Raw genomic sequence first — 12,612 nt, forward strand, 5'->3', positions numbered from 1 at the left:
TTACAGAGGTATACTTCAGACAGCTTCATATCAACATCCTGTTACAGAGGTATACTTCAGACACAGCTTCATATCAACATCCTGTTACAGAGGTATACTTCAGACACAGCTTCATATCAACATCCTGTTACAGAGGTATACTTCAGACACAGCTTCATATCAACATCCTGTTACAGAGGTATAGTTCAGACACAGCTTCATATCAACATCCTGTTACAGAGGTATACTTCAGACACAGCTTCATATCAACATCCTGTTACAGAGGTATACTTCAGACACAGCTTCATATCAACATCCTGTTACAGAGGTATACTTCAGACACAGCTTCATATCAACATCCTGTTACAGAGGTATACTTCAGACAGCTTCATATCAACATCCTGTTACAGAGGTATACTTCAGACTGGCCTTTATATCAACATCCTGTTACAGAGGTATACTTCAGACACAGCTTCATATCAACATCCTGTTACAGAGGTATACTTCAGACACAGCTTCATATCAACATCCTGTTACAGAGGTATACTTCAGACAGCTTCATATCAACATCCTGTTACAGAGGTATACTTCAGACACAGCTTCATATCAACATCCTGTTACAGAGGTATACTTCAGACAGCTTCATATCAACATCCTGTTTCAGAGGTATACTTCAGACACAGCTTCATATCAACATCCTGTTACAGAGGTATACTTCAGACTGGCCTTTATATATGGCTCTGCCTGTTGTCGTGTAAAATACATGATTTAACCCTGTAAGGCAGCCAGAGGTTTACGTGTAAGTTCGTCTGTTAACTCTTACAGTGTAATTAGTTTGAACATAAAAGAGAGTAAAAAGGAAACAAAGCTGATGGGAGAATATGGTGGCTTTGTTCCATATAACACATTATCAAGAGAATTCTTCCTGCAGCAGGTGGTGGGAGTAAACACTTGGTATGTTTTCTAAACAGCACCCTATTCCCTATGGGCCCTGGTCTAAAGTAGTGCACTACATAGGGAATAGGGTACCATTTGGGAGTAAACACTTACAGTAAGTCTTAGGATACTTGGCCGGTTAGTATAAACTCAGCAGGATTCTGTGGAAGTTCAGCCTCACAGCTCTCTGGTTTTACCCTTACATGGAAGACTCCCAGTCAGCTCCCAAATGTATGAATTTACCCTTACATGGAAGCAGTGAGACAGACTCCAAGTCAGGTCCCAAAAGGCCCAGTGTTACAGACTGCTATATAGGTCCACTAATACAGGACTAGTAAAGGACCAGTGTTACAGACTGCTATATAGGTCCACTAATACAGGACTAGTAAAGGACCAGTGTTACAGACTGCTATATAGGTCTGTTAATACAGGACTAGTAAAGGACCAGTGTTACAGACTGCTATATAGGTCTGTTAATACAGGACTAGTAAAGGCCCAGTGTTACAGACTGCTATATAGGTCTGTTAATACAGGACTAGTAAAGGACCAGTGTTACAGACTGCTATATAGGTCTGTTAATACAGGACTAGTAAAGGCCCAGTGTTACAGACTGCTATATAGGTCCACTAATACAGGACTAGTAAAGGCCCAGTGTTACAGACTGCTATATAGGTCTGTTAATACAGGACTAGTAAAGGCCCAGTGTTACAGACTGCTATATAGGTCCACTAATACAGGACTAGTAAAGGCCCAGTGTTACACACTGCTATATAGGTCCACTAATACAGGACTAGTAAAGGACCAGTGTTACAGACTGCTATATAGGTCTGTTAATACAGGACTAGTAAAGGCCCAGTGTTACAGACTGCTATATAGGTCTGTTAATACAGGACTAGTAAAGGACCAGTGTTACAGACTGCTATATAGGTCCACTAATACAGGACTAGTAAAGGCCCAGTGTTACAGACTGCTATATAGGTCTGTTAATACAGGACTAGTAAAGGACCAGTGTTACAGACTGCTATATAGGTCCACTAATACAGGACTAGTAAAGGCCCAGTGTTACAGACTGCTATATAGGTCCACTAATACAGGACTAGTAAAGGCCCAGTGTTACAGACTGCTATATAGGTCTGTTAATACAGGACTAGTAAAGGCCCAGTGTTACAGACTGCTATATAGGTCCACTAATACAGGACTAGTAAAGGCCCAGTGTTACACACTGCTATATAGGTCTGTTAATACAGGACTAGTAAAGGCCCAGTGTTACAGACTGCTATATAGGTCTGTTAATACAGGACTAGTAAAGGACCAGTGTTACAGACTGCTATATAGGTCCACTAATACAGGACTAGTAAAGGCCCAGTGTTACAGACTGCTATATAGGTCTGTTAATACAGGACTAGTAAAGGACCAGTGTTACAGACTGCTATATAGGTCCACTAATACAGGACTAGTAAAGGCCCAGTGTTACAGACTGCTATATAGGTCCACTAATACAGGACTAGTAAAGGACCAGTGTTACAGACTGCTATATAGGTCCACTAATATAGGACTAGTAAAGGACCAGTGTTACAGACTGCTATATAGGTCTGTTAATACAGGACTAGTAAAGGCCCAGTGTTACAGACTGCTATATAGGTCTGTTAATACAGGACTAGTAAAGGACCAGTGTTACAGACTGCTATATAGGTCTGTTAATACAGGACTAGTAAAGGCCCAGTGTTAAAGACTGCTATATAGGTCCACTAATACAGGACTAGTAAAGGCCCAGTGTTACAGACTGCTATATAGGTCTGTTAATACAGGACTAGTAAAGGACCAGTGTTACAGACTGCTATATAGGTCTGTTAATACAGGACTAGTAAAGGCCCAGTGTTACAGACTGCTATATAGGTCCACTAATACAGGACTAGTAAAGGACCAGTGTTACAGACTGCTATATAGGTCCACTAATACAGGACTAGTAAAGGACCAGTGTTACAGACTGCTATATAGGTCTGTTAATACAGGACTAGTAAAGGACCAGTGTTACAGACTGCTATATAGGTCTGTTAATACAGGACTAGTAAAGGACCAGTGTTACAGACTGCTATATAGGTCCACTAATACAGGACTAGTAAAGGCCCAGTGTTACAGACTGCTATATAGGTCTGTTAATACAGGACTAGTAAAGGACCAGTGTTACAGACTGCTATATAGGTCCACTAATACAGGACTAGTAAAGGCCCAGTGTTACAGACTGCTATATAGGTCCACTAATACAGGACTAGTAAAGGACCAGTGTTACAGACTGCTATATAGGTCCACTAATACAGGACTAGTAAAGGACCAGTGTTACAGACTGCTATATAGGTCTGTTAATACAGGACTAGTAAAGGCCCAGTGTTACAGACTGCTATATAGGTCCACTAATACAGGACTAGTAAAGGCCCAGTGTTACAGACTGCTATATAGGTCCACTAATACAGGACTAGTAAAGGCCCAGTGTTACAGACTGCTATATAGGTCCACTAATACAGGACTAGTAAAGGACCAGTGTTACAGACTGCTATATAGGTCTGTTAATACAGGACTAGTAAAGGACCAGTGTTACAGACTGCTATATAGGTCTGTTAATACAGGACTAGTAAAGGACCAGTGTTACAGACTGCTATATAGGTCCACTAATACAGGACTAGTAAAGGACCAGTGTTACAGACTGCTATATAGGTCCACTAATACAGGACTAGTAAAGGACCAGTGTTACAGACTGCTATATAGGTCCACTAATACAGGACTAGTAACGGCCCAGTGTTACAGACTGCTATATAGGTCCACTAATACAGGACTAGTAAAGGCCCAGTGTTACAGACTGCTATATAGGTCCACTAATACAGGACTAGTAAAGGCCCAGTGTTACAGACTGCTATATAGGTCTGTTAATACAGGACTAGTAAAGGACCAGTGTTACAGACTGCTATATAGGTCCACTAATACAGGACTAGTAAAGGCCCAGTGTTACAGACTGCTATATAGGTCTGTTAATACAGGACTAGTAAAGGCCCAGTGTTACAGACTGCTATATAGGTCCACTAATACAGGACTAGTAAAGGCCCAGTGTTACAGACTGCTATATAGGTCTGTTAATACAGGACTAGTAAAGGCCCAGTGTTACAGACTGCTATATAGGTCCACTAATACAGGACTAGTAAAGGCCCAGTGTTACAGACTGCTATATAGGTCCACTAATACAGGACTAGTAAAGGACCAGTGTTACAGACTGCTATATAGGTCCACTAATACAGGACTAGTAAAGGCCCAGTGTTACAGACTGCTATATAGGTCCACTAATACAGGACTAGTAAAGGCCCAGTGTTACAGACTGCTATATAGGTCTGTTAATACAGGACTAGTAAAGGCCCAGTGTTACAGACTGCTATATAGGTCCACTAATACAGGACTAGTAAAGGCCCAGTGTTACAGACTGCTATATAGGTCCACTAATACAGGACTAGTAAAGGCCCAGTGTTACAGACTGCTATATAGGTCTGTTAATACAGGACTAGTAAAGGACCAGTGTTACAGACTGCTATATAGGTCTGTTAATACAGGACTAGTAAAGGCCCAGTGTTACAGACTGCTATATAGGTCTGTTAATACAGGACTAGTAAAGGACCAGTGTTACAGACTGCTATATAGGTCCACTAATACAGGACTAGTAAAGGCCCAGTGTTACAGACTGCTATATAGGTCCACTAATACAGGACTAGTAAAGGACCAGTGTTACAGACTGCTATATAGGTCTGTTAATACAGGACTAGTAAAGGACCAGTGTTACAGACTGCTATATAGGACCACTAATACAGGACTAGTAAAGGCCCAGTGTTACAGACTGCTATATAGGTCCACTAATACAGGACTAGTAAAGGACCAGTGTTACAGACTGCTATATAGGTCTGTTAATACAGGACTAGTAAAGGACCAGTGTTACAGACTGCTATATAGGTCCACTAATACAGGACTAGTAAAGGACCAGTGTTACAGACTGCTATATAGGTCTGTTAATACAGGACTAGTAAAGGCCCAGTGTTACAGACTGCTATATAGGTCAGCTAATACAGGACTAGTAAAGGACCAGTGTTACAGACTGCTATATAGGTCTGTTAATACAGGACTAGTAAAGGACCAGTGTTACAGACTGCTATATAGGTCCACTAATACAGGACTAGTAAAGGACCAGTGTTACAGACTGCTATATAGGTCCACTAATACAGGACTAGTAAAGGACCAGTGTTACAGACTGCTATATAGGTCCACTAATACAGGACTAGTAAAGGACCAGTGTTACAGACTGCTATATAGGTCTGTTAATACAGGACTAGTAAAGGACCAGTGTTACAGACTGCTATATAGGTCCACTAATACAGGACTAGTAAAGGCCCAGTGTTACAGACTGCTATATAGGTCTGTTAATACAGGACTAGTAAAGGCCCAGTGTTACAGACTGCTATATAGGTCCACTAATACAGGACTAGTAAAGGCCCAGTGTTACAGACTGCTATATAGGTCCACTAATACAGGACTAGTAAAGGCCCAGTGTTACAGACTGCTATATAGGTCTGTTAATACAGGACTAGTAAAGGACCAGTGTTACAGACTGCTATATAGGTCCACTAATACAGGACTAGTAAAGGACCAGTGTTACAGACTGCTATATAGGTCCACTAATACAGGACTAGTAAAGGCCCAGTGTTACAGACTGCTATATAGGTCCACTAATACAGGACTAGTAAAGGCCCAGTGTTACAGACTGCTATATAGGTCTGTTAATACAGGACTAGTAAAGGACCAGTGTTACAGACTGCTATATAGGTCTGTTAATACAGGACTAGTAAAGGCCCAGTGTTACAGACTGCTATATAGGTCTGTTAATACAGGACTAGTAAAGGCCCAGTGTTACAGACTGCTATATAGGTCCACTAATACAGGACTAGTAAAGGCCCAGTGTTACAGACTGCTATATAGGTCCACTAATACAGGACTAGTAAAGGCCCAGTGTTACAGACTGCTATATAGGTCTGTTAATACAGGACTAGTAAAGGACCAGTGTTACAGACTGCTATATAGGTCCACTAATACAGGACTAGTAAAGGCCCAGTGTTACAGACTGCTATATAGGTCTGTTAATACAGGACTAGTAAAGGACCAGTGTTACAGACTGCTATATAGGTCCACTAATACAGGACTAGTAAAGGCCCAGTGTTACAGACTGCTATATAGGTCCACTAATACAGGACTAGTAAAGGACCAGTGTTACAGACTGCTATATAGGTCTGTTAATACAGGACTAGTAAAGGACCAGTGTTACAGACTGCTATATAGGTCTGTTAATACAGGACTAGTAAAGGCCCAGTGTTACAGACTGCTATATAGGTCCACTAATACAGGACTAGTAAAGGACTAGTGTTACAGACTGCTATATAGGTCCACTAATACAGGACTAGTAAAGGCCCAGTGTTACAGACTGCTATATAGGTCCACTAATACAGGACTAGTAAAGGCCCAGTGTTACAGACTGCTATATAGGTCCACTAATACAGGACTAGTAAAGGACCAGTGTTACAGACTGCTATATAGGTCTGTTAATACAGGACTAGTAAAGGCCCAGTGTTACAGACTGCTATATAGGTCCACTAATACAGGACTAGTAAAGGCCCAGTGTTACAGAATGCTATATAGGTCTGTTAATACAGGACTAGTAAAGGCCCAGTGTTACAGACTGCTATATAGGTCCACTAATACAGGACTAGTACAGGACCAGTGTTACAGACTGCTATATAGGTCCACTAATACAGGACTAGTAAAGGCCCAGTGTTACAGACTGCTATATAGGTCCACTAATACAGGACTAGTAAAGGACCAGTGTTACAGACTGCTATATAGGTCTGTTAATACAGGACTAGTAAAGGCCCAGTGTTACAGACTGCTATATAGGTCTGTTAATACAGGACTAGTAAAGGACCAGTGTTACAGACTGCTATATAGGTCTGTTAATACAGGACTAGTAAAGGACCAGTGTTACAGACTGCTATATAGGTCTGTTAATACAGGACTAGTAAAGGCCCAGTGTTACAGACTGCTATATAGGTCTGTTAATACAGGACTAGTAAAGGACCAGTGTTACAGACTGCTATATAGGTCCACTAATACAGGACTAGTAAAGGCCCAGTGTTACAGACTGCTATATAGGTCTGTTAATACAGGACTAGTAAAGGCCCAGTGTTACAGACTGCTATATAGGTCTGTTAATACAGGACTAGTAAAGGACCAGTGTTACAGACTGCTATATAGGTCTGTTAATACAGGACAAGTAAAGGACCAGTGTTACAGACTGCTATATAGGTCTGTTAATACAGGACTAGTAAAGGACCAGTGTTACAGACTGCTATATAGGTCTGTTAATACAGGACTAGTAAAGGCCCAGTGTTACAGACTGCTATATAGGACCACTAATACAGGACTAGTAAAGGCCCAGTGTTACAGACTGCTATATAGGTCCACTAATACAGGACTAGTAAAGGACCAGTGTTACAGACTGCTATATAGGTCTGTTAATACAGGACTAGTAAAGGCCCAGTGTTACAGACTGCTATATAGGTCAGCTAATACAGGACTAGTAAAGGACCAGTGTTACAGACTGCTATATAGGTCTGTTAATACAGGACTAGTAAAGGCCCAGTGTTACAGACTGCTATATAGGTCCACTAATACAGGACTAGTAAAGGCCCAGTGTTACAGACTGCTATATAGGTCCACTAATACAGGACTAGTAAAGGCCCAGTGTTACAGACTGCTATATAGGTCCACTAATACAGGACTAGTAAAGGCCCAGTGTTACAGACTGCTATATAGGTCTGTTAATACAGGACTAGTAAAGGACCAGTGTTACAGACTGCTATATAGGTCCACTAATACAGGACTAGTAAAGGCCCAGTGTTACAGACTGCTATATAGGTCTGTTAATACAGGACTAGTAAAGGACCAGTGTTACAGACTGCTATATAGGTCCACTAATACAGGACTAGTAAAGGCCCAGTGTTACAGACTGCTATATAGGTCTGTTAATACAGGACTAGTAAAGGCCCAGTGTTACAGACTGCTATATAGGTCCACTAATACAGGACTAGTAAAGGCCCAGTGTTACAGACTGCTATATAGGTCTGTTAATACAGGACTAGTAAAGGCCCAGTGTTACAGACTGCTATATAGGTCTGTTAATACAGGACTAGTAAAGGCCCAGTGTTACAGACTGCTATATAGGTCTGTTAATACAGGACTAGTAAAGGCCCAGTGTTACAGACTGCTATATAGGTCCACTAATACAGGACTAGTAAAGGACCAGTGTTACAGACTGCTATATAGGTCCACTAATACAGGACTAGTAAAGGCCCAGTGTTACAGACTGCTATATAGGTCCACTAATACAGGACTAGTAAAGGCCCAGTGTTACAGACTGCTATATAGGTCCACTAATACAGGACTAGTAAAGGCCCAGTGTTACAGACTGCTATATAGGTCTGTTAATACAGGACTAGTAAAGGCCCAGTGTTACAGACTGCTATATAGGTCCACTAATACAGGACTAGTAAAGGCCCAGTGTTACAGACTGCTATATAGGTCTGTTAATACAGGACTAGTAAAGGACCAGTGTTACAGACTGCTATATAGGTCCACTAATACAGGACTAGTAAAGGACCAGTGTTACAGACTGCTATATAGGTCTGTTAATACAGGACTAGTAAAGGCCCAGTGTTACAGACTGCTATATAGGTCCACTAATACAGGACTAGTAAAGGCCCAGTGTTACAGACTGCTATATAGGTCTGTTAATACAGGACTAGTAAAGGCCCAGTGTTACAGACTGCTATATAGGTCCACTAATACAGGACTAGTAAAGGCCCAGTGTTACAGACTGCTATATAGGTCCACTAATACAGGACTAGTAAAGGCCCAGTGTTACAGACTGCTATATAGGTCTGTTAATACAGGACTAGTAAAGGCCCAGTGTTACAGACTGCTATATAGGTCTGTTAATACAGGACTAGTAAAGGCCCAGTGTTACAGACTGCTATATAGGTCTGTTAATACAGGACTAGTAAAGGACCAGTGTTACAGACTGCTATATAGGTCCACTAATACAGGACTAGTAAAGGACCAGTGTTACAGACTGCTATATAGGTCCACTAATACAGGACTAGTAAAGGCCCAGTGTTACAGACTGCTATATAGGTCCACTAATACAGGACTAGTAAAGGCCCAGTGTTACAGACTGCTATATAGGTCCACTAATACAGGACTAGTAAAGGCCCAGTGTTACACACTGCTATATAGGTCTGTTAATACAGGACTAGTAAAGGACCAGTGTTACAGACTGCTATATAGGTCCACTAATACAGGACTAGTAAAGGACCAGTGTTACAGACTGCTATTTAGGTCCACTAATACAGGACTAGTAAAGGACCAGTGTTACAGACTGCTATATAGGTCCACTAATACAGGACTAGTAAAGGACCAGTGTTACAGACTGCTATATAGGTCCACTAATACAGGACTAGTAAAGGCCCAGTGTTACAGACTGCTATATAGGTCCACTAATACAGGACTAGTAAAGGACCAGTGTTACAGACTGCTATATAGGTCCACTAATACAGGACTAGTAAAGGCCCAGTGTTACAGACTGCTATATAGGTCCACTAATACAGGACTAGTAAAGGCCCAGTGTTACACACTGCTATATAGGTCTGTTAATACAGGACTAGTAAAGGACCAGTGTTACAGACTGCTATATAGGTCCACTAATACAGGACTAGTAAAGGCCCAGTGTTACACACTGCTATATAGGTCTGTTAATACAGGACTAGTAAAGGACCAGTGTTACAGACTGCTATATAGGTCCACTAATACAGGACTAGTAAAGGCCCAGTGTTACAGACTGCTATATAGGTCTGTTAATACAGGACTAGTAAAGGACCAGTGTTACAGACTGCTATATAGGTCCACTAATACAGGACTAGTAAAGGCCCAGTGTTACAGACTGCTATATAGGTCTGTTAATACAGGACTAGTAAAGGACCAGTGTTACAGACTGCTATATAGGTCCACTAATACAGGACTAGTAAAGGACCAGTGTTACAGACTGCTATATAGGTCTGTTAATACAGGACTAGTAAAGGCCCAGTGTTACAGACTGCTATATAGGTCCACTAATACAGGACTAGTAAAGGACCAGTGTTACAGACTGCTATATAGGTCCACTAATACAGGACTAGTAAAGGCCCAGTGTTACAGACTGCTATATAGGTCCACTAATACAGGACTAGTAAAGGCCCAGTGTTACAGACTGCTATATAGGTCCACTAATACAGGACTAGTAAAGGCCCAGTGTTACAGACTGCTATATAGGTCCACTAATACAGGACTAGTAAAGGACCAGTGTTACAGACTGCTATGTAGGTCCACTAATACAGGACTAGTAAAGGCCCAGTGTTACACACTGCTATATAGGTCTGTTAATACAGGACTAGTAAAGGACCAGTGTTACAGACTGCTATATAGGTCTGTTAATACAGGACTAGTAAAGGCCCAGTGTTACAGACTGCTATATAGGTCTGTTAATACAGGACTAGTAAAGGCCCAGTGTTACAGACTGCTATATAGGTCCACTAATACAGGACTAGTAAAGGACCAGTGTTACAGACTGCTATATAGGTCCACTAATATAGGTCTAGTAAAGGACCAGTGTTACAGACTGCTATATAGGTCCACTAATACAGGACTAGTAAAGGACCAGTGTTACAGACTGCTATGTAGGTCCACTAATACAGGACTAGTAAAGGCCCAGTGTTACACACTGCTATATAGGTCTGTTAATACAGGACTAGTAAAGGACCAGTGTTACAGACTGCTATATAGGTCTGTTAATACAGGACTAGTAAAGGCCCAGTGTTACAGACTGCTATATAGGTCCACTAATACAGGACTAGTAAAGGACCAGTGTTACAGACTGCTATATAGGTCCACTAATACAGGACTAGTAAAGGACCAGTGTTACAGACTGCTATATAGGTCCACTAATACAGGACTAGTAAAGGACCAGTGTTACAGACTGCTATATAGGTCCACTAATACAGGACTAGTAAAGGACCAGTGTTACAGACTGCTATATAGGTCTGTTAATACAGGACTAGTAAAGGACCAGTGTTACAGACTGCTATATAGGTCTGTTAATACAGGACTAGTAAAGGCCCAGTGTTACAGACTGCTATATAGGTCTGTTAATACAGGACTAGTAAAGGCCCAGTGTTACAGACTGCTATATAGGTCCACTAATACAGGACTAGTAAAGGCCCAGTGTTACAGACTGCTATATAGGTCTGTTAATACAGGACTAGTAAAGGCCCAGTGTTACAGACTGCTATATAGGTCCACTAATACAGGACTAGTAAAGGACCAGTGTTACAGACTGCTATATAGGTCCACTAATACAGGACTAGTAAAGGCCCAGTGTTACAGACTGCTATATAGGTCTGTTAATACAGGACTAGTAAAGGACCAGTGTTACAGACTGCTATATAGGTCCACTAATACAGGACTAGTAAAGGACCAGTGTTACAGACTGCTATATAGGTCTGTTAATACAGGACTAGTAAAGGACCAGTGTTACAGACTGCTATATAGGTCTGTTAATACAGGACTAGTAAAGGCCCAGTGTTACAGACTGCTATATAGGTCCACTAATACAGGACTAGTAAAGGCCCAGTGTTACAGACTGCTATATAGGTCCACTAATACAGGACTAGTAAAGGCCCAGTGTTACAGACTGCTATATAGGTCCACTAATACAGGACTAGTAAAGGCCCAGTGTTACAGACTGCTATATAGGTCTGTTAATACAGGACTAGTAAAGGACCAGTGTTACAGACTGCTATATAGGTCCACTAATACAGGACTAGTAAAGGCCCAGTGTTACAGACTGCTATATAGGTCTGTTAATACAGGACTAGTAAAGGACCAGTGTTACAGACTGCTATATAGGTCCACTAATACAGGACTAGTAAAGGACCAGTGTTACAGACTGCTATATAGGTCCACTAATACAGGACTAGTAAAGGCCCAGTGTTACAGACTGCTATATAGGTCCACTAATACAGGACTAGTAAAGGCCCAGTGTTACAGACTGCTATATAGGTCCACTAATACAGGACTAGTAAAGGCCCAGTGTTACAGACTGCTATATAGGTCTGTTAATACAGGACTAGTAAAGGACCAGTGTTACAGACTGCTATATAGGTCCACTAATACAGGACTAGTAAAGGCCCAGTGTTACAGACTGCTATATAGGTCTGTTAATACAGGACTAGTAAAGGCCCAGTGTTACAGACTGCTATATAGGTCCACTAATACAGGACTAGTAAAGGACCAGTGTTACAGACTGCTATATAGGTCCACTAATACAGGACTAGTAAAGGCCCAGTGTTACAGACTGCTATATAGGTCCACTAATACAGGACTAGTAAAGGACCAGTGTTACAGACTGCTATATAGGTCCACTAATACAGGACTAGTAAAGGCCCAGTGTTACAGACTGCTATATAGGTCTGTTAATACAGGACTAGTAAAGGCCCAGTGTTACAGACTGCTATATAGGTCCACTAA

The sequence above is a fragment of the Coregonus lavaretus genome (assembly GCF_964263955.1).
Source record: "Coregonus lavaretus genome assembly, contig: HAP1_SCAFFOLD_261, whole genome shotgun sequence".
Classification (NCBI taxonomy): Eukaryota; Metazoa; Chordata; class Actinopteri; order Salmoniformes; family Salmonidae; genus Coregonus; species Coregonus lavaretus.